We start from the raw sequence: 26418 nt of genomic DNA on the forward strand, positions 1-26418 counted from the left end.
GTCTGAATTTGGAGACTGCAGTCTTACAGAATATTGAGCAATTCTCTGCAGGGTTCCCAAGAGTACCCTTACTTGCTGGGTAAGTGCAAATGCCCACCAGAATTCACACTGAGTATTTAGTGTGCATTTTATAGCAGCCAAGAGCTTGACCGAAGCATCTTCTGTTGGTAGTAATAGATTTTTAATGAATAACAAGTCATGAAAACCAACAGGGCAAAGGAACTTGCATGGAAGCTATAGAATCCTTCAGAAAAGAAAAAAAAAAAAAAAAACTGCATAAAATGATGAAAAAAAATGTTAGAAATAATGAAGACATTAAAAAATCTTTTCATTTTCTACCTTTATAAAGCTTGGTTTTCTCCCCTAGTGTTCAGATCAGCATTACACTACCAAAGCATTCCTCCCTTATGCTCTAAGCCTTGGGCAGAAATAAGCCTTTTTAGTCACTCAGAGCACGTCATTATACCTCTGGAAAGCAAACAGAGTTCCAAAAGCTGTGAGGAACACAGGGGAAAGAAAGGAAAGTATCAATCTCTGATACAATTAATTACTCTTTTTTTTTTTTTTTAAATGGAAGTCGCTTTCTAAAGTGCTGTTAGTGCATATATTAAACAAAATTTCTTTCCCCCATGGGTTAATTTCTTTTCCAACCTGCTAGCAATACAAATGGAATATTACTGCAGAACATAGAATCCATAACAGAATTAATTAAACTTATTTATCCAACAATAATTTGAATCCAAGCTAACACCACTGTTACAAATGTCACAACAATTGGCATTGATACTCACTGTAGCCATATGCTTTCTGTTGAGTCAGTTTTGAAACACCAAAGTCCAAAAGATAGACAGGAGATAGAAGAATAAATTCCTAGAGGTCACCAAATAGTCGGTAATGTTATTTGTAGTGAACATCACAACCATAACAACAAGAATTATCTGATACAGTTGTCTACAGTGACAGTGGTTTGCCTCAAGTGATCTTGCCCTGTCCTACGGTAGAGCTGCAACTCCACAAAACACAATTTGGACAAAGAATCCACAAGACACGAGCTCAAAAAGTCTGTCCTCAGTGTAAGAGGTGAGGTAAGGCAGACTTAAAATTTTAGCTGAAGCATACTCATTGAAGCATTAGACCATATTCTGACATTACTCTGAGGACTAAAATTACACAAAGGTCTTGCAGAGCTGTCTAAAGCAGAAGCGAGTCAGTGGGCTAAGCCCTGTTGCAATCAGCTGCTATTAAATTGGTTTAAACCCTGTAAAATACTACTGAGGACTTCCAGTGCATTTATGTACCTAGGCATTTCCAAATATTTGGTCTCTAGATATAGGTAGAGCCCTTTAAAATTCCCCAATATGGAAGCTATTCTGTCCTATTTGATGAATTCTGTGGTAACTGAATCACACAATCAACCTATGTATTGCATTCTTTATGCACAGGCACATATACAGAAACAGAAGAAAAGCATTTTCTAAAATCACAGGGAAACTTTTGTAGACATGCCTACATTATTTTACAGTCAGGTACATCAAGCTTTTGAGATAAGCTATGTTAATGAAGCATTAGACTCCCCCCAGGAGAATTTATTTATTTACTTCTGACAGGAATAAGAAGATTCCCACCATGAACCCCAAAAGGATTCAGGTGATGATTTGCCTTCCAGCACCTACAGAATAATTTCCTTCCCAAATACTCCTTCCCATGTTTTCTAGACTAATCTTCCCACCTAAATTCTGAATTTAAATAAGCAGTAAGAATATTTCTCAAGTGCATAACAATCTACTTACACCTTTATCCCAATCCCAGCTGTCCTAGTTGGTTTGCAGACACCTGTGCAGCAAATGCCAAAGGGATTGGTTATCTACTCAGTTCCTTTAACAGAGTGCAATTCTGAAAACGTGAAAAATTATCTCTTCGTTTCTGTCTTCTACAGTGCTTCTGAACCAGTGGTAGGAGGAGCAGAAAGTCTCCCTATCTTGCAGTGTGAGAAAAAGCGAAAATTCCCATCAGAAGTGACTCACCAACATTAATCATATATACACCAGATTGAAAGGCACTCAGAACATGAAGTCTGAATCCCAGCCTCAGTTAAGCAAATGAGAAGCAAATTTCTCAGTACTACCATATTCTTTAACTGCTGTATCTGTACAGTTTTGCACAATGAAGCTGATGAATATAAATTTATTGTTTCTAGCACTGAACTTCTACAGAGAAGCATTGCTGAATCTTTTTGAAGAACAAGCAGCTGAGCAGCATGGAACTTCCTGTGTCTTGAAATGAATAAGCACCAGTGTAAAGATTTTCACATGTAATGCATTCATATTCACGTGACTTACCACCTGGCCTGTGCATTAAAATGAATATCCTTATAGCTTAACCAAGCAGATGATGATCAGAATCTTAAATAACCAAATTAGACTGCAAGTCAAGACATTTAGTCTTCTGTTTGCTTCTCACGGGGAGTACTCTGAATTTTTATTCACCAACATAAAATCCAAGTGAAAAAATCCAGAGTGTACTGTTTCAATTCAGGACTACAGCTGAATATTGGGGATGAGTAGGCTTGAAGAAAAAGAGAAAAATAGTAAGTAAAAGTTCTACTGCCTCCAAAAGGAAATTTGAGAATGAGAGGTTTTATTTTCTTATTTTAACAAAGCCATCTTGGGACATATATACATGCTACTTGAATCTACAAAGCAGGGAATTTTCCCATCCACACGTCTGCCATACTGCTCTACATTCTTCATAAACTGGACTCAGGCTTTTTTGCCTTTCTAGTATTCTCAGCTCTACATAATACTAACTATCCAGCTCTCACAGCACTATCCCCAGAAGTATATATAATATATAAACAATATTCTATTAGCCATAAAAAAAACAATAGTATGATTACAAAAAGTAAACTACATCCTATTTTTCAGGGAAAAAAAAACCTAGAACTAGATTGCAGTCTGTCACAGTCCTGTAAATTCAGAATAAATCAAGTGCTGCTCTAACATTACCTTGGCATAAAAGAAATCAAGCCTCACTGCAATACAGTGCTTGAGCTACTGCCAAGTTAACAGTGTCTGTTGGCATTCAATTACACTGCAGCTCCGGAAGCTAAAGCACAACTTCAGCATGAACAGAGCTGCTCTGAGCAAGAGACTTGTTCCATTCAGATCAACACTCACCTGACAAATAGATTTAACACATAGCAGTGTGTGACACACAAAACCAGGCAAGGATATAAATTTAGCTCCTCACTGATTGCTAGAGGATATTTAACTCAAACATTATAGCTACCACTGTGAATAATAACAATACTTACGTAAATCCTGCCTATGACTGGCAAACATAAGAACAAAATGGTCAGATTTTCTTCTGAGTAGATGCATTTAAAAGATTCCTGGTTTAAACCTGGGTTCTGATACACTTCAGGCATTTATACTTCCCTAGAGAAAATGCTTGCATGACTTCAGAGCTTCAGCCTGTTCTAGTTTCTCACACAACAGAAGACCTTGCTGCTTTGGACAGATAATGTCTTGCTTCTGGTATTCCCTCTTCCATATCTTGACAGGTGGCAAGATCCCCAGGATGAGCACAGTGATCCTCTCACTCTCTGACATGGGCGTATGGTCAGACCTAGGTCACAACCATGCACTTTTGAGAAGCTTTTTCAGGCAGACTGATGCTGTGCTCTCATCCTTTCAAAAAATCAAACTTGACTTTGTCATCCGAAATTTGAGGTACCCCGAAGCACTCCTCCACTTCTGAGACACTTGGGTCTGCTTGTGCATCATTCAAGGAAACAAAAATCTAAGAACTAGAATAATAAACTGTCTATGATGCCACATTTAAAGGGATCCCTAGAAATGTCAGTAAACTAAATTAGCCAGTGAGAAAGAAAGAAGCCGGGTAAAGGTTCACAAACTTCTCATGAGGTTCCTGAAGGTTTTATTTTACGGCTTCAGTCACTACTTTGTAAAGCAAAAAAGACAAACATTGTAATTTATGGTGACTAGGCTTTTCCACAGTATTTTGACATGTTTGAAAGAAATGCACTATGTAGAAATGGTTAGAGACATCCTAAGATGCAAATGTCCCTTAAGAATAACTCCACATCTTCTGGGTAAAGATTTTATGTAATAAGTAAAAAGAAAGACTAGTGATAAAGTGATCCAAATTGCTACTTATGGTCCCAAGGCCATGTTATTGTAGTCTGATGTGCAAAAGCATGCAAGATCTTGAAATGTCATATTAATAATGTAGAAAAGTTCCATCTAAGGACTATCACTTAGGTTGTTACATAAGATCCTATGAAGAAAAAAAATCAGAAGACATATCTTTGTTTCTTGATAGATTTTGAGAACATAAAAAATGACTGTTTGATTTTACTTTGAAAATGAACACCTCTACTCTTTTTTGTGCAGTGTTAGAAATAAGTGGGAATAATACCTCACAGCATTTGAGAGCTGAGACTCGTAAGAACAAATGAACCATGATCAGCTTGGAATTTATGTATTGTATATGCTGTTGCAGAGGGGACCAATCCATACTCCTGTGAAGCACCCAGCTCTCCACAATCACTCAGATTTACATGTGAGAAAACCAAAACAAAATGTTGGTGCCACGTGCCTAAGACTGTACACAGGTGTTTAAATTTAGACCAGGGAAACTTCCCAGGTTTCCACAGCCCTTCTGGCACTATCAGTAAAATGTCAGTCTGGTCTCCATACCTCAGCCCCACCACACCACACTGAGGTCCACACAGCAGTGACTGAAAAGGCAGAAAGTACAGGAGGTGGTCTCTCAGAGGTACATGTGAAAGAGATGACCAGTTTTCATTCAAAAACATAGAAATAGGCTATTCTGGGGGGGAAAAATACCTTAATGGCCCGAACACTATACAGATATGGGAATATATTTCTGGGATTAAAAAAAAAAAAAAAAAAAAAAAAAAAAAAAAAAAAAAAAAAAGAACATATGTAAACTAAGAAAAGGGTGAATGAAAAAAAAGAAACAAACCCTGAAATCAAACCTAAAAGTCAGATGTGATCAGCAGTGGAAAAAAAAAAAAACAACATAATGAACCACAGCAAACAGAAACAGATTCCTGACTTTAGGTTATTCTCTAACCTAGTGGCTTGTAGTTTTTCCAAGAAACTGGCCTTAGAACCTCCCTGCAGGCCACCCTGGAGAACAGTGAGCCCACGTTTTCTGGGTCCTGTGCAGCCCTGTCTGGCAGGTCTGTGATGCAGCACCTGCCTGGTCCTTCCCATTGCACAGGGAGCCTAGGCAAGCACTCGAGGCTGCAGGTTCCCCTCCAGAAAAAGCCAAGCATTTCCAAAGCCTGTTACAACTTTGCAGTTTGACACTTCCCTCCCTATTTTCATGGAGCCCCAAGGAACTTGTTTAAGGTCAGCAGGAATCCATTTGTAGAGGCAGGACAGAAGTGCAGACCGCACCCTGCAGCACTGCCCAAGTGAGTGCAGGGTCCGAGATCCAGCGCTTAATCCCTTCTCCTCTCCAGATGCTTTACAGCAACTGCTCTCAGACAGGCTGGAACACAGTGTGAAGAGTGCTAAATTCAAGTACATTTCTCTGCTCTTAAGACTCTGAGATTCCTCTTTCTTGTCTGTTTAGAAACATACTGAAGTAACATACACCATAAATAAAACAAATGTCTTTGGAAAAGGCCTCAGCAAGATGCTCAGAAAGCTTTCTGCAGTTTGTGATTCAATCTGTTTCCTTCTCCAGTTTAACCTGGCACGTTGGGTAGTTATTAAGCCATGTGATGCTTCAGATATTTTCAGTAAGTCTTGCTGAGATGAATTTTCCTCCTATTTAGACTAAATGTCAGCTTTCATCCATGTTATCTGAATTTTTCACTGATCAGAGAAAAAGTTCTAAACTACGTTCTCCATTGATACGGAGAAAACAGAAAGGGTTTGATCTGAATATGGAAAATCAGAAATTGCATGAAATTTAAGACTCTGGGGCAAGGGGATGGTTTTCTCTTCTACACTTCTAATTAATTTCTACCCTGTTAAATACACCCAAATGTACATTTGCTTTCGTTTCTACCTAATGATATAAAAGTCCCAAAAAATTAAGCTGGTAAACAGGAATAATGACCAATCTTGATGGTGATATAACAAGAAAAGAACAAAAGAAGGATCATGGAAAAATTGTGGAGGCAAGCATTCAATACCCAAAGGAAACAATTCATGGGAAGTTAATGAGTAGCCAATATGAGACTGAGCAGGAAATCAACAGTGTCAGACACCTATGGAAGAAAACAACAAATGTAAATAAGGGGAACACAGAATGAAATAGGATGTTAGCAGCAGATAAAGAAAAATTCAGAGCTTTAGAAAATGAGGAGAATTGAAACGAATTTCACTTGAGTTGAAATCCAGTCAGATGCAGGAAAGTAAGAAAAAACAAGGCAAAAAGAGTCACAAATAATTTCAAAAAATATGACACTATTAAAAAAATAACGTGATATACAAATTTTGGCAGCCTGTCAAATTTTAATTACCTTTTCAATTACTAATTATGTCTTATAATTGACTGAATGAGAAGACAGAATTTCAAGAGTTTTAATGTTACCTTTTTTTTTCACCTCTGTGATCTCATCACAGTGGAGAACCAAATGTCTTCAATGACAAGAACAGGGCATTTGCTACAAGATGATCTCTGCCCCTTAACACTAAAAGAAACCCCAAGTAAAGGTCTATCCTAAGTGAAGAACAAGGCAGAAATTTCAGCTACATTAGTGGAATAGGATTTTACACAGTTTTGTGACAATAAACCTCTTTGAGAAAGCAACCTATGTAAAATGGAAATTATGTTTAATTTTTTTTTGTAGTCTTAATTGGAATAATACCTGTTCAGCCTTATGAGCATCACAGAGAACACAGCTGATGAGCATCAGCAGGCACACATGACACACAGCAGTGGTACCTGCACGTGGCCACACCAAGTTACTCATATACTCATACCTGAAGCATCTCCATTTCTTCCTAACTGTTCTCCAGACTGACTTCCTTTTAATCTAATAAGAGATATAAAGATAGTGTTGGATTCAAAGCCAGTATTATCACCTCCAGGTCACCTTCTATCCCTGCTCTGTGGGCAGCAGCACTGGGACACAGGAGGGCAGGGTGCAGATTCAGGCACTTCTCCTGCAGTCTGGAAAGGAACTGCAGTGCTTTGTGCAGGACAAAGCTGTCACAGTCAGTGCTGGAACTAATGCCTAAAGTGCAAAGAAAGATACCTGGAGCTTTACTCCTGCTCCTTCAGGGATAGCACACAGAACATGTTGTTATTTACAAACAACTGAGAAAAGGCCAATTGCACACCTTTCATTTATGACAGCTTTCAACTACATGTGTTAAATCTTAAAATTATATAAATAAAGGTGCATTGACCATGGGAATATGAACTCATTTTTCTACTACTGCTTTTCCCAAAATTACTTCAACAGGCAGTTTATTAATTTAAGATAGAACTTCAGGTATTTTTGTTCAAATTCAATGGGAACACTTATGCAATGCATGTCAAAATGAAATTAATGTGCATTAAAATCTGGCCTTCAGTGAGATTCAATCTATAGACAGTAGTGCTTACTCTGGAGCCGCCTGGGAAGAGATCCTTTATCTCTTATTTTAGTTTTAGCATTTAAGACTAATTTTTTCAATAATTGTTAATGCTTAATTAAGAAAGATGACAGCAGAAGCAATCTCCCTTTGAGGATATAAAATAAATATAAATCCCATTTCAGAACATCTGTTGTTATAGATTAGGTATAATTAATATTGTCGAAAATGGAAAAAACTGGATTAAACTGATACTGTACATCTAGGGAACTCTGACAAAGTAAAAACTCCTGTTCACAGCTCTGTGAGAACTGAGGGTTTTCTGTGCTCTTCAGAACTGCATAAAATGCAGAGCAAACAAAGATTAATCACTTCTGTGCTCATGGTCACTAAAAGGCAAGGAAAGATTATACAGGAGAAAACTGGGTTTGAAATTGTAGGGGAAAAAATGTTCAGAGTACTTGAAATTTTGCTGGAAATGAAAGAAAGTTCAAAGGAAAGGAAACTTCCATTTTTGCAGTGGAGAAGGCAGCAGTGAGAAAATTAATCTTGTGCATTAATCTTAGCATTCCTCCTAAGTGACTCAGGCCTGCAGAAGAAAACATTCCCACTATCGGGTTAGAAAACGTCATGTTTCCCACACAGAAGGGAGGAAAAAAAGCCTGAGCAGGGCTGTTTTTTTTCCCCCTGATTAATTTCTTGCAGACCCTTCGATCATTCAGAGTTTCAAACTGTTGAGGAAATTAGTTGCCATTTATAAAAAAAAAATTAATTAGTCGTCATGTGTACAATAAGCTTGAGTCAGAGCATTTCTAAACAGTTATTTAACTATTTATAATTTATTATAATAGTCCTTGGTAAAAGCATCTTAAAAGCACATCAGCAGCAAAACAGAAGATAGACTAATAAACTCTGTGGCAATGTTTACACACTTAATAGCTATAAATGCATACTTTTTGTGGTGATAAGCATAAAAGAGAGCCCAATAAGCAATGAAGAGTAGGCTCACCCTTGGTGAGTTGGAAGAGTGAGAGAGGTCAGAAAGCCACCAGCAGCACCTGAACCTCCACCATTTCCTATGTCTGAGCCAAATGTCTCTTTTGAAAAGCAAAACCACAGCTCTGTGGGGAGCACTGACCCCACGCAGTACTCACGTACCTCTGTAAAAACCAGTGCTGTTACCAACAGGGAAAAAATATGTGTGCAAAAAGAACAGTCAGTTCTGACGCTTCACTCTCAAACCCTCCGTGCCTGCAGAGCAGAATCCTCCTGCTGGGCACTGCAGCACTAAGGGCAGCCACAGCCGGGCGCTTCCATACCAGCGGCGCTGAGCGGGCGGCGAGCCGAGCCGAGCCCCAGGGAGCAGCAGGTCTGCAGATGTGTCCCAGCTGCAGGTGAGCAGATGTGCCCCACCAGCAGATGTGCAAATGTGCCCCAGCTGCAGGTGAGTAGATGTGCCCCAGCAGATGTACAGATGTGCCCCAGCTGCAGGTGTGCAGATGTGCCCCAGCAGATGTACAGATGTGCCCCAGCTGCAGGTGTGCAGATGTGCCCCAGAAGCAGATGTACAGATGTGCCCCAGCTGCAGGTGTGCAGATGTGCCCCAGCAGATGTACAGATGTGCCCCAGCTGCAGGTGTGCAGATGTGCCCCAGCTGCAGGTGTGCAGATGTGCCCCAGCTGCAGGTGTGCAGATGTGCCCCAGCAGATGTGCAGATGTGCCCCAGCTGCAGGTGTGCAGATGTGCCCCAGCAGCAGATGTGCAGATGTGCCCCAGCTGCAGGTGAGCAGACGTGCCCCAGGAGCAGGTGTGCAGATTTGCCCCAGAAGCAGATGTGTCCCAGCAGCAGGTGAACAGATGTCCCCCAGCAGCAGATGTACAGATGTGCCCCAGCTGCAGGTGTGCAGATGTGCCCCAATTGCTGTCACCTGAGAGCAGCAGTGCCGCACGCAGCAGCCAGGAGAGCCTGGTGCCACAGCAGCCCTGGGCCTGCTCCCTCCCCAGGGATGTGCAAGCCCCAGCTGTGTCACAGGTACAAGAGGAGCAGGATGGGCACACCCACATCCTGCAGGACTCAAGGCAGACTCCGGTGGATTTGAAGGAAGGATGGGCAGGACACAGCTGAGCACTGAAAACTAATTTACTGTCCTCATGAAACATATGGGACATCAAGGTAGGAGACTCAAAAATGCCTCCTGTAGAGCCAGGTAAAAAACACCAAAGCTTAACCACTTGCAAAACAAGAAGGAATCAATTAAACTATACAGAATACTATACAGATTGTTATTTATTAATCCTTAAATTATTTCCCAAACAGTTACTCAGCTGAGCTTCTGATATGTTTTTTATTAGTGTGACATGAAAGTTGAATTCTGAATGATTTTTCTCTATTGTTATTTATACACATGGGAACCATTTATAATTAAAAAAAAAAAAAATTACTGTGTCCCTGAAATAAAATTATCAGTTTGGACTGAATAGTTTCTCTCTACTAGCCTAGGCCTTTCAGTAATTGCCTTTTCACATTACAATATTTGAAAAATATCTGAGATTATTCAAAATAATTATATTGGCAAGGAAGGAAGGCAAATTATTAAGAGCAAATTCTTAAAGTTTTTAAAGCCAAGTGCTCCTATTACAATTTCTACTTTCAACTTCCTGCTATTTTATTGTATTCTACTGGACAGAAAGATTGTAGAAAGACACAAGACATGATAAAAATGTTTTCCCTTTCAATATATATCTTGCATGTTAGGTCAGTTGCTCCACTTCAGAGCTCAGATGAAAGTTTGTAATAAAAACACAGAGGTAAAATACATTTGGAGAATGTCGCCATAAAATATGCAAATTCTTTCCTCTTTCAAAGAAACTCAAGGAGCTTTTCCACTTTCATACAATGGTAAGTGATGTAAGACAAAAGGATGGAATGGAAGTTATTAACAGATTTTTCCATCTTTCTTCTCTAGCTCACTGTGGTTTACAATATCCTTAGTTTTGTGTTGTTAGAGGGGTTTGCTGTTGAGTTTGGCACAGACAAAGACGAAGTATCTGCAAGTCGTGACCTATTAGAAACTTCTATACAAAAAAATAAAATCAAAGCTTATTAGTAGCTAGGTGTTCATTTTAATCTGTCAACAGGTTACAAAGAAAAGAAATGAAAGTAAGATAGCACAAAGAATTATTATATACCAACTACATTTGACTGATGAGTTTTCAAGGTGATTTTAAAAATTAACACTTTCACAAAATGTGTGTATTGCAGACAAAATGTGTATATTGAAGACTTTGTATTACATGTGAAAACAAGACCATGGCAGTTATTTCAAGACAGAATACAATACAGAAAGGTTGGACTTACGTTCTTATAAAAAAAGTCATGAAATTTAACAACTTCTTTTCCCCCCCGTCACCAGGTTCTTAACAATTTCACCAAAAGGAGCACAAACTAGACATCCAGACATTCTCATTATTTCACCCATTCATAGCTCACTAATTATTGTAATCTGCATGCATGCTAGCATTCATATTTACTGACTTGCTGTAAGTACCTTTCATACATACACAGACATCGATGTGAACTTGAGGAAGGATTATAAAAAACTTCATAAAGAACTCTGCTGTCGGAACTCAAAATGTCCCTCAGACATTTTTAGAGGTTCCAGGCCTTGGTCAGAAGCATTTTAGACCCTGGCAAGCAGCTGAAAACAGCTGTGATTTTGAGTTTGAACCATGGAATGAATTACCAACTTTAAAGGTGGAACAAGCAGTCACAGAGGGTTAGATGATATAGTAAAAGTAGTCACAAATTAGAGGGTAAAATTTTTTAGTATTGTACAGGGGGGTTTTAACACCTGTACAGGGGGGTTTTACTTTGTACAGGGGGGTCAGGAGTTCTAAGATGGAGGAAAGTGGGCCTGATCCTGTTCTTCCTCCTTCTTCTTCCTTACCTCCATGTTCTTGGTGATGTTGGCATTTTTCTATTGGTTTAGGCTAGGGACACACTATTCAACGTAGATGATAGATATTGGCACATTATTGTAAATATAGTACACGTAATTTTTTGTATATAATGTTTGTACCATCCCACTGAGGGGCAGAGCCCCGCACGCTGCCCTGCAGGACAGACCTGCAGCAGGGCAGCAGAACTTGTTATAGATAAGCAAAAATAAACAACCTTGAAACCAGCACAGACGAACTATGGCTTCTTCTTTGGCAACGGGGCAGAAAGACAGAGACTTTCTACAATCTCGGAATCACCAATACCCACAGATTCCGACACTCTGCTAATTTCATCAATGTCTGATAGCTTCACTAAAAGGCTTCACTAGAAAGATACAACCCAGCACTAGATTTTAAACCCAGTTATCCTTAACCCAGAAGGGCAGAAACTGGAGATTTTTGTTTCATTTGGAGTGACGGCTGTTCTAATGCTTCAGAGCATCTCAATCATATTAGAAAGGCATCTCCTACAGGCAACATCTATAAAAGCAGGAATAAAGCCAGATGTTGATCCCTAATAAATGAAATAAGAACAGTTATCAGACAGACATTCTCAGAATCAATAGAAAGATAGGGAAACTTAAACCATTGAGAAATGAAATAACATCCCACAAAAAAAGTCAATAAAAGAAAAGAGCACTCAATTCTACTGACATATTAGATTGGCCTGAGGGTGGGATATTCCACCTCAAAAAAGTCAAACATATCAAGTAAGGTCAACTATAATTTAAGATTTGTCTTAATGCCATTATTCTCTATTAAAAAAAAAAAAAATTCTGAGATTTCCTTGACCTCAATTTTACATAATGAATTAGAAAACGTAGAATTTAAAATGTTAAAGAAACAATATTTATTATAGGTCCAGATCTTAAAATGCAAATTCTTAAAAAAAAGTTCTTCAGGTATATTTCAAGCTGTCAGTTTGGTAAGATAATGAAAGCTTAAGAGTAGAAACAGACTGCTGAAGTCAGTGGGTCTACACACACTGAATTCAGTCACGCAGGATTTTCTCTTTAATGCCGATGCTGCAGAACTGCCCAGGAGACTTCCATGGTAGATAACGATTAAAAATATAACCCACTTTATTTAGCACTGAAGTCAGCCAGTACTTGCTGTATTGATCTGTGTCTCACAAACAGGATGGGACTCTGGTTGTAGACTTAGGATTTATTATCTGTTTCTACAGAGAAACAACAACATCTATGCAAATCTAGATTAAAGACCAGATAGCAGTTTATGTAAAACCTTTTTCTACATATTCTTTGAACTAATAGCATAAAAGAAAAGGTGTAAAGTTATTATACTCTAACTAACAAGAAAAGGACCCATGTGGGTTTAACATTAACAAAATTACTTCAACAAACCTCAAACAATACACAATAATTCATTATTTAAGATTAAAACTTTTTCTCTCTTTGGAAAGCATATATCTAGGACTTTTCACATCTTGAACTATCAATAACTTCTTGTTCTTTCCTGTTTTTTTATGAAAAATATGAATATATTCACTTAGTTCTTAACTTCTTAACTTCTCATGAGAAGGTTTAGAAATTTCCCAGCCTTTCTCAGCTTTATGTCTACTTTCTAGAGTCTTTTACCTTTTTATATTCCTACAATTATTTACCTCTTTCATTCAATAAAGATTGACTTCTTGATCTACAGAACTTCCTGGTCACCTATCAAAACATGACCTATTTGCTCCACTACTTATTATTATTGTTAGGGACCTTTCTCAGGAGTCATTTGAACTGCCCCTCATTGATGTTGTCCCATTCCCTATAATATTTGTCTTCTAATTCATCTCATCTGCCTGGATGAACTCTGCATTCCCTGTTGTCCATTTCCTCCTCTAATGAGTTCTTGACTCTCCTCAGTGTTGTCTTCCTCTTCACCGGTTTTACATCCATGAAATGCATGTTTCTGTTTTTTTATTTTAACCTTGCACAAGTGTTGTGGGTTTTTTTAATGAAGAAGACTAAAAATTAAATATTCTTATATAATAAATAATGCAATAGAACCTCACTGTAGGTATAATTTGCAGCAACTAAGAAAGTTCAATAACTTTTTTCCTAGGATCCTCCCCTAACTCAACATTTCAAAAGTTGTACAGCATGTCAGCAAAAAATAATGCACTGATGGGAATATCCTGACAGAGGTGAAGAAATCTGCCACTGCCAAACTTAAAGCAATTTACCTTGAAAAAAAATAAGTGACAAGACCTAAAAGACCATTTAACACAAAATTATAATTTATTTTCTAATATGTCTCTTCATATGTGCTAACTAGCTCCTGTCTCTTTCCTTTTAAGAAAGTACTAGACAACTTGGCAAATATATGTCAATAAAACAAACTTTAAAAATTTCTCCATATGTTCAATCCCTGAAAAGGTCTAAGCACCTGAAAAGTGAGAGGTTCCCCAGATGCCTAATGCTTAACAAGAACTTTCCATATCTCTTGAGACTAAGCCTAGAATAGCTTTTTATTTCTTGGTGCCAACCCATTTAACATAAATCTATCTCCTTCATGATGTGTTTTCTGGGAAATGTGAGCAGTGTCCTTTCTTGGAATAAATCTTTACCTTTCTGAGTCACAGAGTTCTCTCTAACTCTTTAGCCACATACATCTGCAGCTTACTTTGCATGAATTAATTTGACTTTCCCATAAAACTCAGCTTTAATATCATAAATAACTGACAAGTGTTAAATAAACTCTTTGGAAAGCAAAGCTCAGGATGAGATGAAGACTCCCTGCAGCCAACCCACCTGGCAGCAAGATGGCAGAGGCCACTGCAGTGCTCGTCCCCACCAGCCCAAAGCTAACTGGGGCATTCCAAGAGCAGCAGCTCCTGTAAATATTTTGAATGTCACATTCACAAGGAACATAACCGAGCAAAGCAAGTGCACCACTGGGATCGAAGTTACTCTGAGAAGATGTAGGTTTTTAAGGACCAATGCTTTCTGCTTCCCTGCTTATGAAAAATCTTGGGCTAGCGTATAGCCAAGTTTTCACAGATTTTCTCCCATTTTTCAAGTTACAGAGCAACATACACATCCTAAAAATCAAGCAGAAAAAAATATTTACAAGCACTTGCCCTCACACACCATTGTCTGCCGTTGTCCTGTTCTTTCCACCTTAAATCCATGCCATCAGTTCTTCAGCCCTTTCACCTCCACTTGTACGTGGTGCCTTCCCACAGTGGTATCCATGGGGAAACTCACTGTGCCCTGGCTCCCAACACACTTCCATTTCTCCAACTCAGGCAAGGAGAAAAGGTAAGATCGGGGGGCTGAAGAGAACCATCAAGAACTGTTTTAGAAGAAGACTGAGCAATACACTTTTCCAGCATAGCTGCTCTGTGCATGCATGCACCAGGACCAGGCAGGTAACACTGCCAAGGAAGACAGAGTCTCCTCTGGCTGAGGAGGCTGTCTGCAGGAGGATTACAGGGCAAGGACAGGACTCTTCCTCAGCACTGGGCCTCTGCCAAGACGAGGCAATAGGATCAAAGGACTTGACCTCTGAAACTTGCCTGAGGATTAAATAAGCTTCTTCAGATGGTGTACGAATGTAACTGTTTTGATTGTGGTTTGCCATCCTACCAGACTGTAATACGAGGTTTTCTCTCAGCATAAACAAATTACATCAACAGCCTTGTGGGACAACATGCACACATTTCCTCCATGAGCACCTCCTCTGTGTGACATTGCACCAACCCTGCAACTTAGCAGGGAGGGAACCCACGGGCCAGGCAGGCCACCACGGGCAGATCCTTGCTGGGCACCATCATGGTACTCAGTCAAGGCAGTATCAGAAGAGACAGTCCATGTAAAATCTAATATGACAAGGATCCTTTGATAATTTCTGTAAATGACCAAATCTTCCTCATTCTCTACCCTGACAGTCTCCGGTGACATCTTCGCAAAGTCTAATGTGAAGATGACAAAGGGCTAGGTTCCAACACCTTTACCAAAGAAAATACAGAACCACGGAGAGAGTAGTTTTGAAGCTATGAATATTTTATGTAACCGAGTTAAAAGCAGATACAAAAGTATCAGTTGACAAAAAACCTCACACAGCCTGAAGAACAAGTAATGATTATCTCATATGACAACAGATGTTGGGCTTCACCCAAGGTGAAAGGGCACAAGCAGAGAGCATCTCCCCTTTTCAGCTCCCCAACTCACACCTCACAGTTAGTTATACTAACAAAAATTCATAGTGCCATCAAACACTCAAGAAGGGGCCTCTGCTATGCTAAGATCCCACCTGAGAAATGTCTCAGCAAGAAGCTACTCCTCCCATTTGTACCATGACAGGTGACATGGACGTACAGTGGCACGTGTCACACTTGTGCCACACATAAAGCACACACCGGCTGTTGGCCCTCAAAGGCCCCATGCCTAACTTCTCAGTTTTACCAGCAGAGGTAAACCCTAAAACAGAATATGATAAAAATATGAAAAAAGTAGCTTCTACCATCAGAATGATTTAACTGATATATGTTAGAACATTCTTTCTTTCATTAAGTGATACACTGAGCCTGGTCCTGTTAAAAATACATCCAGCATAAGAATAATCACATACACTGCCAGGGATAAGAGGATTCTGAGTACATGGCAATCAGCCTTGGTCACCCTGAGTGAAACACTCAGGGAACTGCAGGGGAAAAAAGTCTATTGTAAAGATAGAGTATAGCGTCATCTCTATTAGTCATTTCATTCCACCGATAAAGAGTTTCTCTGATAAACTGGGGAACACAGACACAAACTTCTGACAGCAGCTTTCCAAAAGGAACAGATCTAGCAGCTTTCTTATTTTAAATTCCATGAGAACACTGGTACTGCAACAAATCAACCTCTGTATGTTTCCAAAAATCCAGTGGGATATTTGTGTTTAACAATACAAGAACACATTAATGCCTCCCAAACATTAACAATGTAACATCGTAGTCAAACAGAAACTCACTCATTCCAGCTAGAATGTATGATTAAGTCCTAGCTTCTAAGAATTAAAGAACAAATCAGGTTAATGTGTAGAAGGGATGATTGATATGTGCAGAGTTCTCCCTCATGAACCGAAGACAGCTTCTTGAAAGCCTTTCTGCAGGTTCAATGAACACTAAACAATAGAAGTGAGCTGAAGTGAGTACTTGAGCTACTAAGGCTCTGCCTCAGCATGAAGAGAATCTCTACACTGAGGGGACTTGCATGCAACCAGAGTTGGCAAGAGCTGCAATGAGCTCCATGGAGCTAAGGTGCCAGAGGGCTGCAAAAGTAAAGTAGAAAATGAGGTATCCGAAAACCTTGTATTTTAAGACTAAGGAGGAATTGGAAGCTTGCTTATAGAAACGTCTGCTTTTCACATACAGGACAGCAATGGGGAAAACCATTCAGTGAGAGCAGAAACCTTTGAAAGGGAGCAGGAATGAAACTATTCTACTCCAACACATCCTTACCTCACTTCACACATCCATCTGCTTATGTACCAGGATTTGCACACAGGTTCTTATTTCAGTCCAGATCTTGCAGAGATTCCTCTGTGGAGTACTGAGGAGTATAAGCACATCACGTAAGATGAATACTGCTCAGCTTGAGTAGAAATAGCCATTATTAGAAAAGGAGTCTCCTAAATCATTAATCATTTCTACATCAGCATATATAGTCCAGGCACATTCCTTGTTCTGGTACACCTCTGAGAGCATACATTTACAGTTCAGAGGAAGGCTACGAAGAGATGACAAATCACCTCCCACTATGTAACAGAAATATTTTGGCTAACTAACTGGTACTGAGGAGCATCCTAAACAACAAAAATGTTGCTCTTTCTTTTCTGCTACAAAGCTCAGCACTCTGCTCCTTCTTTCCCCTTTCCTTTCACTGAGTGAAGATGGTTGGTCCAGCTGTTTTTATCTCAGTGACTTACAACACCTGTGCTCTTCTTCACTACAGGTACACATGGCTCATCATAACAGTTTGTTCCTGAAAGACACTACCAGTCTTCCATTGGGTCTTTGCATCTGTTTGTTAAAAATATTAAATGCCTTTATAAAAGCACTGTGGTGTAAAGTTATGATGTTAGAGGTCTTTGATTTCCTTGCCTTTTTTTCAAAATATTAATCCTGTTTGATGAAGATTTCATAAGATATATTAAGTCCACATGCTGGATTTCTTGGCCCTGAAGCATGCATAAAGCTTTCCAGGTTCCTTAATTTCATACACATGAAAACATGAGGAGGGGTGAGCTGCAATCCAGCATAACTAAAATAGGAAGCTATGAGTAGTGACAGGTTCTATGTCCGCTGAATATTACAAAGTTTTTCTGGATTACAAGCTTTTTCCTTAATGTCAATGAAAGATTCACACTACAAAGAAAGAAAGCTTGCATCTACAAACCAGTCAGGCAAAGTGGGTATGTAAAAACCAGAGAACTTCACTGGCTTTAGAGAATAAGACCATTTCTCTCTGTGTTAAAACCTTCCAGATACTAGCTCACATTTTTGTGTAAGGTAAGACACAAAGCCACCTGCAACAGAGAAAGCTCAATATGGAACCAAGCTTGTGTATACCTGTCCACACTGTGTGAACAAACAGAGCACTTGGTATTCCAGGCCTGGGACCATGCTCCCTAGCAGGTTACTGCAGTCATGCCCAGCCGCCATCACAAGGCTCCCAAGCCAGCTGCAGATGTCAAATGCTACCTGAGTTGATGGCATACAGATTGCCTCTGCTGCCTGCAGGATGGGCAGGCATGCTGCACAAAGGTACACAAACCTAATGACAAGGTCACCTCTCAGGCCCACATCACATCAGACCTGCCTGACCTCTAGAGAAACTTGGGTGGAAAGCAAGAACTGCTCAGCATATGAGCCAAATATACATATACATATCTGAGCCAAACAACTTTATGAAAGAGGCCCTGGTTCTGAACTTAAGCCAGAAATGTGCCCTCATAGCAAAGAAGGCCATCAGCTTCATACGCTGCATAAGCTGCATTAGACAAAGTGTCACCAGCAGGTCAAGAGAAAAAATCCTTGCCTTCTGCTCAGCACAGCTGAGACACACTTGGAATGTGGGATCCAGTTCTGGGCTCCCCAATATAAGAGAGACAAGGACTTACTTAATGGAGCAAGTTCTCCAGCAAAGGGTCACAAAGATGATTAAGGAATGCGAGCATCTCTCATACAAGGGGAGGCTGAGAGCTGGAGAAGAGATGCCTTAGGAGGGTCTTATCAATCTGTAGAAGGAGGAAGCAAGTACAGATTCTTCTCTTTGGTGGCCAGTCACAGAACAAGAGACAGTGAGCACAGGCTGAAATTCCAGCCTAAACATAGGAAGAAAATTCTGCAGTGAGGGTAGTCAAACATTGGCATGGATGCCCACACAGACTATGTAGTCTCTGCCCCTGAAGATGCCCAAAATAAAACTGAACAGAGGCCTGAGCAAGCTGCTGTAGCTGACCCTGACCGGAACAAAGCATTGGACTAGATAATCTCCAGAGAAACCCTTCCAATCTTAACTATTCTCTAATTCTATAAAAAAATAAAGCGAAAAGTCATATTAGCACTTGTAAAATTAGTAAGAATGCATATAAAGAAATATGGGGTTTTTAAGCTGACAGTGTCAGTCACTGAAGCTTTATCAGGAGACACTAGAGACTCATTACCTTCACTCTTTCTCCTTCATAAAGGAAAAACTGTTTTAACTCCATAAAATTTCTTGTCAGATAAACAGAAACTTTTACCAACAGCAGCCAACCAACCAGCTGAGAGAATAAGTGGCAAAATAATACTTTAAAAAACCCAAATTAGTATATTATGCTATTTTCCCCAAGCCTTCACTGCCAGTCTTGAATTTTTAAAGTTATTAACATGCTAATTAGTACATTGAAATAAAAAGTACCTATTGTGTTAAATAATTACACCACAGAGAATATTGAAAAGTTTGGGAAAACAAATTTCTTCATAATTCAAAATTACAGCACATATTTTTTCCTTATGCAGCACATAGAAGCGTGATGGCTGCACACTTACATTTCATCTACATGTGGCCAGTGAAAATCATTGCCAAAAGTAGAAGTTCTCCTTGAGAGAACAAACAGAAAAAATTAAGTAAGAAAGAACATAATAAAAACATTTGTCTGAGTAACTCATTACCAAGTGTCATGGTTTGACACTGGCACAACACCAGTACCCCCATGAAAATGCAATCTCTCAATTGAATGCTATGAAATGCAATCAAGAACAGAGCAAAGCAGGCCCAAGCTTAATAACAAGAAAAAAACTTTATTAAGCTACTACTACTATACTACTATTAAAAAAAAAAAAAAAAAAGAAGACGAAAAAAAGACAAACACAAAATTCAAAATTAAAACCTTCCAAAGCATTCCTCCTCCCACCACCCAACTCCAACAAACCACAGTGAGACACAATCTGGACCCCAATCAGGTTTCTACACTCCAGACGATTGATACTCAGTCCATCGAGAGAGAGAGGAGTCCCTCCTGTGCCACAGACCCCCAAGAAACACAGCTGCCACACCCTGTGTTTCCATGTCACACATGGCACCGCCTGAAGAAAAAGTTTGCCAGTGGTGGCCCTCTCCTTTCCATGCACAGTGCTCCCACCACCAATGCATGGAAGGACAGACTGCTTTTAGGATTTTTCCTTTCAAGGATGCCCTGCCAAGAGGGGAAAAAACAACAGTTCCATTTTTCATTTTTGGGACCACAGTCCCCCTCATTTTCCCCTGGGGCCGAGGATCCAAGAACAGAGATCTTCTTCCCTTCTTCCTCTGCGAAGACAGGGGGCACCACCACAAACCTCCTTAACTTTTTCTCTGTTCGCTCCACTTCTGTCTTTTCCCAGCTGAAGCATGGTCTCTTTGGCTCACTGGCATCCTCCTAAAATACAGTCTCTCTTGGAGGAGAAGATCAGTTCAGTCTGTGGCTACCAAGAAAAAGTCCAGCCAAAAGCCACTCCATCATCTCCTCCAACCTAGAATTTCTCCTTCCAACATCCCGGGTCCCAGGCTGTCTCTCTTCCTCCCTTCCAAACCGAGGAGGAAAAAAATTTTACAAAGCTTTCATTTCTCAAGGAAGAGTTAAAAGTCCCGACTCCCAGGGATAGCTCGCTGCCCAGGCTCCAGCTCCCACAGCCCGGCTGGGCACCTTGTGGCCCCCCCGCTCTTCTCCTTCCCTGCGGTGAACTGCTGATAAAACCACCGCTGGTTTTTTTGAGAGAGAGAGAGAGAGAGACAGAGAGCGAGAGAGAGAGACTCTGGGGGGAACGGAGACATCCCAGATTTCTCCACCCTTCCATCTGCAGGGGCCCAGCCCGGTTCCAGCCCCTCCACCCTTGGGCCTACCTCCGAAGGCCACATGGCTTCTCCCCTCCCCGACCCAGCCACAGCCGGGCAGGGGAGAGTCCAGCACTGACCGCTGACCGGAACCCAAGAGAGCGAGTTCCCCTGGGAATTCTGCTTTTACCTCTGTGTTCTCAGAGGCGTGTCCACCTTCAATTGGTCAATGTCCATATTGACCTCTTCCTTCTGAGAAAATTCTTTGTCCGTGTCAAACCATGACACCAAGTTACATGAAATTAATAACCTAACAACCTTTTTCATTTCAAAGAAATCCATCTCACTTAGATTTTATTTTACTATTTCATGCCAATGATGAGACTGACTCAAATAATTTACATGCAAATGTGAATGTGAAGTTGTCCAAGACTGTGTGTCTAGGGAAGAAATCCAAGGAAACAGTCTGGTCTCTTGCTGCAAACCAAAGAAAGCAATTCTCAAAATAAAAACTGGCATTTTCTAAAGTCACAGAGCAATAAAGTCAGACCATTTCTTCCTTTGAGGAGTTTTTGTGTGTCTCAGTGCCCTGAAATTCCTCCCTAGGGGAGTGGTATCTTCCATTTGAACTCATGGCTGTTGATGGGCAGCTCCATTCAAAAGCCAAAAATCCTGGCATCCCTCTGATGCTGCCACGCAGGGAGGAACAGTGCTGCCCTGATCAAGTCTCTTGCCTTCTTGCCAGGATGCTTTTTCACAAAAGCTCTGTCCCAACTATGCATCTCCAGAGTTTTTTTCCCACAAAAAGGAACCCAAATGTGCAGAACTAGCTAACTGCATACTCCATGACAAATGGGACAATTGACTTTCACTGATGTCACAATAGCATCAGCTGTGGAAGTCGATTCAATGTTAAGGAGAAGACAACATGAAAAGATAGCACAAGTCTTTATGCCTAGTGTTCCTTACTAACAGAGGTAAATGAACTTTTCAGATTAGCAGGCATTTATCCACAGCTGGATTTAGCTGCCTCCTGTACTGCCAAGGAATGCTATATTTATTGTCAATAAAAATACTGAGGAATACTATAAAGTAGGAAAGGTTGCTCTGCCCTCCATGTCATGATGATTACAAATGAAGACAATGTCCAGTTAAAGTGACACTATTCAAAGTCTGGTAAAAAAGCAATTTCCAGAGGTAAAATAGCTTAAGCTGTGCTGGAGTGTCTGACATACCAGCAATATCTGGGGGGGGGAACAAAGAGTGAGAGAAGAAACAACTCCCATTCATGTTAAAGGGATTAGGATCAGAGTCTTGCAGACAGAGGTATTCCACAAGCCACACAGAAATCAAGTATGTTTTAGAAGTTCTACATATAATAGAAGCAATGCCAAGAATTTTTTCAGGATAGATTTTACTGCACTACATTTATTTCTAGCCAGATCACACTCACAGCCTGTTGCCCATACTAGAGAGCAGCTTGGCTAAGGCAAGGCCATTCCAGAGAGGTTTCACAGATCAAAAGATGCATTAAGGGATTTGATTTACAGGAATTATTTTAACGTTTTATCTAAGTGATACTGCATTAAACCCATTCTAATACCCAAATTAATACAGTTTAGAATGGGAAAAAGAAAAGATTGCTCTGTCAGCTTGCAGAGCCAAGCACATCCTGACCATCAACCCAATATACATTTCATAATAAAACCCCACATTGGACAGGGCATTAAATGTTAAAATGCAGTAATGTAAGAGTAGTGAAGCACAGTGCCTGGTGGGAGGAAAGTTAGGTGGAGTGCCCAATTTAATCACAACAGCTCCATGTGGGAAAAGACAGAAATGTAAGGCACATGGGAAAGAATGGAGTTGTCCCAAAGCAGCAATCCCATTTCTCACTTTGTTCGAAGGCTCACGGGATTTACCTTCTACACAATAACTGTAACCTAAGGAAGCACACTGAAAAAATGACAAGCAAATTAGTGTTCCACCACTTGGATCCGATTAGCAAAAAAAAAGCCTCCATCCTTCACTGCAGTCTTTAGTAATTCATGGAAGCCAATAACTGAGTGCTTGTATAACACTCAGCAGATGCTTCTTTGATTCCCTAGCTCAGCTAGGTTTGTACAACAGACAAACCACACACTACCCAGCCACTTGAAACAATCTGAAGGTAAAGAAGCCCAGAGGTGCATCAAACCTCTAGCTAAGTTTCACACAGCTCTGCATTTCTGCTGCTGTTTCTGGTTTCCACTTTATTCCAGTACTCCTGCCATTATTTAATGATTTACATAGCACCTATATCCATAGCCATCAGCCATCCTTCCCATATAGCCTTAAAAGGATTTGTTTAGATTTGCAGGGGGAGGGGGAGGGGAGGAAAGGGGGTTTCTTCTGACTGAACTATGTCAAGGTTTTTGGAAGCCAGCAAATCCTGGCCTCCTGACCCATTTTTAAATAGCAAATTATCAAAACAGTCCTCACACTGTTTCTCACTAAAATCACTTTTATGATTCTACTCATAGTGAGAGATAGAAATCTGCATTTTGGTGACAAACAGAATGTGAAGCATTCTATAATTTTCACTTTAAAAGGATGCAAGAATCGCTGGCTCCTCACAAACTTGACATACTCAGCGCACACACAAAAATTTAAACAAGTCCTTTTAAGGCTGCATAGCTTCTGTCTTAAAAAAAAACAAAAAACCAACCCTCAGATATTTGCTGGACTGGGTTGCTAGCGCTTCCCAGGGCTCTTCTCCATCCCTTTATGAGAACCAAACTGTGCCCTGTCCCCAGACACATGGGGGCAATCCCAACATCTCATTCCTCACCAGTGGGGCAGGGATGGCCAAGGAACATTTCTGTCACCTGGCAGAAACCTTAGAATAAATAATAAAATATAGGAATAAATTAAAATTACACTAAAAATGGCAAAAGAAAAAAAAAGTAATTGGATTAACTGAAATTACACTTTTCTGCCTCAGTGAAACTGAAGCTCAATCTTAATTTTCCTAATGCTCTTGATTACTGATCTTTGCCAGCTTCACTTCTGCGTTTCCTGTCTTTGTGATATTTATGTACTTTAAAACCCAGAAGACCAATTGGTATATAGGATCTGTCCCCATCATAAATATATTCCAAATTAAAAAATTCTAGAGATGAAAATATCTTCTAACTTTTTCAGTTTTCATGTCTTCCCGCACATTTTGTCTCCATGGCTACTCAGAGCTCTACTTTTCATTTATTCCATGTGGAATATGAGCCTTTGAGCAGATACATACAACACTAGTAGTCCTTACACACAAAACCCACCACAAATTCCTCAATACAATTTTTTTTAATATAAAATACTTGGGCTCTGTGAAAATCAATATTTCTTGTGGACCCCACAAGTCCTGGGCAGAAGCATTTCCTATTTCAGTCAACATTCTTTATGAGAAGATGTGACAAGGGAGAGGTGAACAGCAGCTGACCAAGAGGCCATTCAAGAAACACCTTGCTTCTATGGAATAAGCTCCTAATTGCCAACCTGAGTTTATTTATGCCTACTTTATGATTCATAGCTACGTTTTCATGGAAAGAATTCTTTCTTTTCTGTTTATTCCCTTCATGTATCACTGACAATAGTCACACCCTTCTCATCTTCCCTTTCACTACACTAAGCAACATTATTCTCCTTCAGTCCTCAAGATGAGAATACCTCTTTTCCTTAATTGTTTTCACACAATTTCTCCAGACAATAATTCATCTTTCTTGAACACAGGGCACTGGAAATGTTCTCATATTCCCAGTGCAACTGTATCACTGCTCTTTGCAATGCTAGAAACACTTCTCTTTCTCTCCCAGAAATCTAACACCAAATACAAGGCTTGTGGTTAGAAAAGGAAAAAAAAAAGAATATCATACTTTTCAGAAATGCAACAACTATTAAGGACAATCATCAAATTATTCTGCACTATCTGGCTAAGGTAAAGTTATGCTTCATTTTACTTTCCCATTCATTACTATTCTTGATTTTTAATGACTTCCTTGTTCTAAACTCTTCCTCACAACAAATGGCAGAATAATCAATCTGTTGGTACTCAAGTCAGAGTATTGCTTCTTTTTAAGAGGTAAAAAATATATTTGTTATTCTCCAGTCATATGTGAGAAGATCTGGAAGGACTGAGCTATCAAAAATGATTGAGATAGATTTGAAGGTTTGTGTGTCAGCCCCTACAATATTTTGAGCTGACGTCTAATGACACAGCCAATACAAACCTTGTAGAGAAAGTAACATATTCTACAACACTGAATATAGCTAGGGAGAAGACCTTGTTATTACTGTCATCTAGGGATGGATACCATAGTGTTCCCAGGATCCAGGAAGATCAGACACTTGGGTTTTAGTAAGATATTCTATTTTTCAGGCCCTCATTTACACAAATAACCTTGGCTTTAATACAGCACCTCCAACATTACCACTCTATTGAGAGAGGACATAGAAAATATCTCCTTTTGAGATAATTTCTGTATTATTTTTAAGGTATAGTACTTATTCAATGCATCACGGCTTCACTTCAGTGCCTGATTCTGTCTGAAGGACCTCTTTTATTTGTATCAGCTTCCTCTCAAAGAACTCAGCTTGACCTTTTACAATTTGCACAGAAGCCTTTAGCCTTCTTTGTTTGCAGGATCTCTGCTTATCCTTTATTCAGAGACAGTCAATTGTCCATTTGCACTTCCAATAGAATGCTTTACCGTGTGATTCTGAAAGCTTGAGGACTTTGTTTTCTGGCGGAAAAAAAAAAAATTAACTGTCCCCTGATCTCTTCTATTTGGTTAATTAATTCCCTTAACTTTTTTCCCTGCATTTGTTCCAATTCCATTTGAAATTGGTTGTCAGCATTTGTTCCAGAACCGTTTTCATAGTCAGCTCTTCCATAAGGTCATTCCTACATACCAAAGCCAAGCCTGAAATGGAGTGATCTTTTCATTCAGTAACTATTAGGAGAAGAAATATGTTGACTACTGCATCCAGAAATATCCTTCCTATCATTATTAATAGCATCTTCTCCAAGGACTAAAAGTTTCCCATAGATAAGGATCTCCCAGTAGTATTTCCTTCTCTAGCAACATTGACTTCTACACAAAAGCTGAGCTTGGCATCTAGAGCAGACCCCTAACCCCACCTCACACCTGCCCAGATAAGGTAAAGCAGGACAAGATCAGGGACCTGTGCACTTCTCCATCCATCAACCAGGAGGCCTTCCAGGCAACCAGCAACTGGGATAACCTTCTCATCACCCCCAGGCCATTCTGCCACTGTGTGAACAGGCTGGGAAGCACAACTAACATTGTGGCCTATTTCATAAAAAATTCACACAGAATTCATTTTTGAAGTAATACAAATTACAGAAAAATGTAAAAATTCATAAACTTTGCCATGGTTTTTAAACTTCTTAAGTTTGTGGATCCCTTCTATTTAAAAATGTGAGAGAATTAGCCAGTTTGACCTAACAAAATATTTTATCATTATTAGACATATGTTTACAGACAGAC

At 39.8% G+C, this 26418-nt stretch overlaps 1 protein-coding gene across 4 annotated transcripts in view; it reads right to left on the reverse strand.

Moving 5' to 3' along the window:
• The window catches only part of ARHGAP6 (Rho GTPase activating protein 6), a 312106-nt gene that overhangs the window by 115062 nt on the left and 170626 nt on the right, over positions 1-26418 (reverse strand). The window contains exons 1-2 of one of the 4 annotated variants that reach the window (XM_072933868.1): positions 1791-4896; positions 792-870 (exon numbers count right to left, since the gene is read on the reverse strand). The exons of 2 other annotated variants lie outside the window; for them this stretch is intronic. The gene's annotated coding sequence lies outside the window, so the exon portion shown is untranslated. Of the gene's footprint in view, positions 1-791; positions 871-1790; positions 4897-26418 lie in introns of those variants that run through there. One more of the 4 variants, XM_030280775.4, reaches the window with a different exon arrangement.

The sequence above is a fragment of the Taeniopygia guttata genome, chromosome 1 (genome assembly GCF_048771995.1).
Source record: "Taeniopygia guttata chromosome 1, bTaeGut7.mat, whole genome shotgun sequence".
In the NCBI taxonomy this organism is placed as follows: Eukaryota; Metazoa; Chordata; class Aves; order Passeriformes; family Estrildidae; genus Taeniopygia; species Taeniopygia guttata.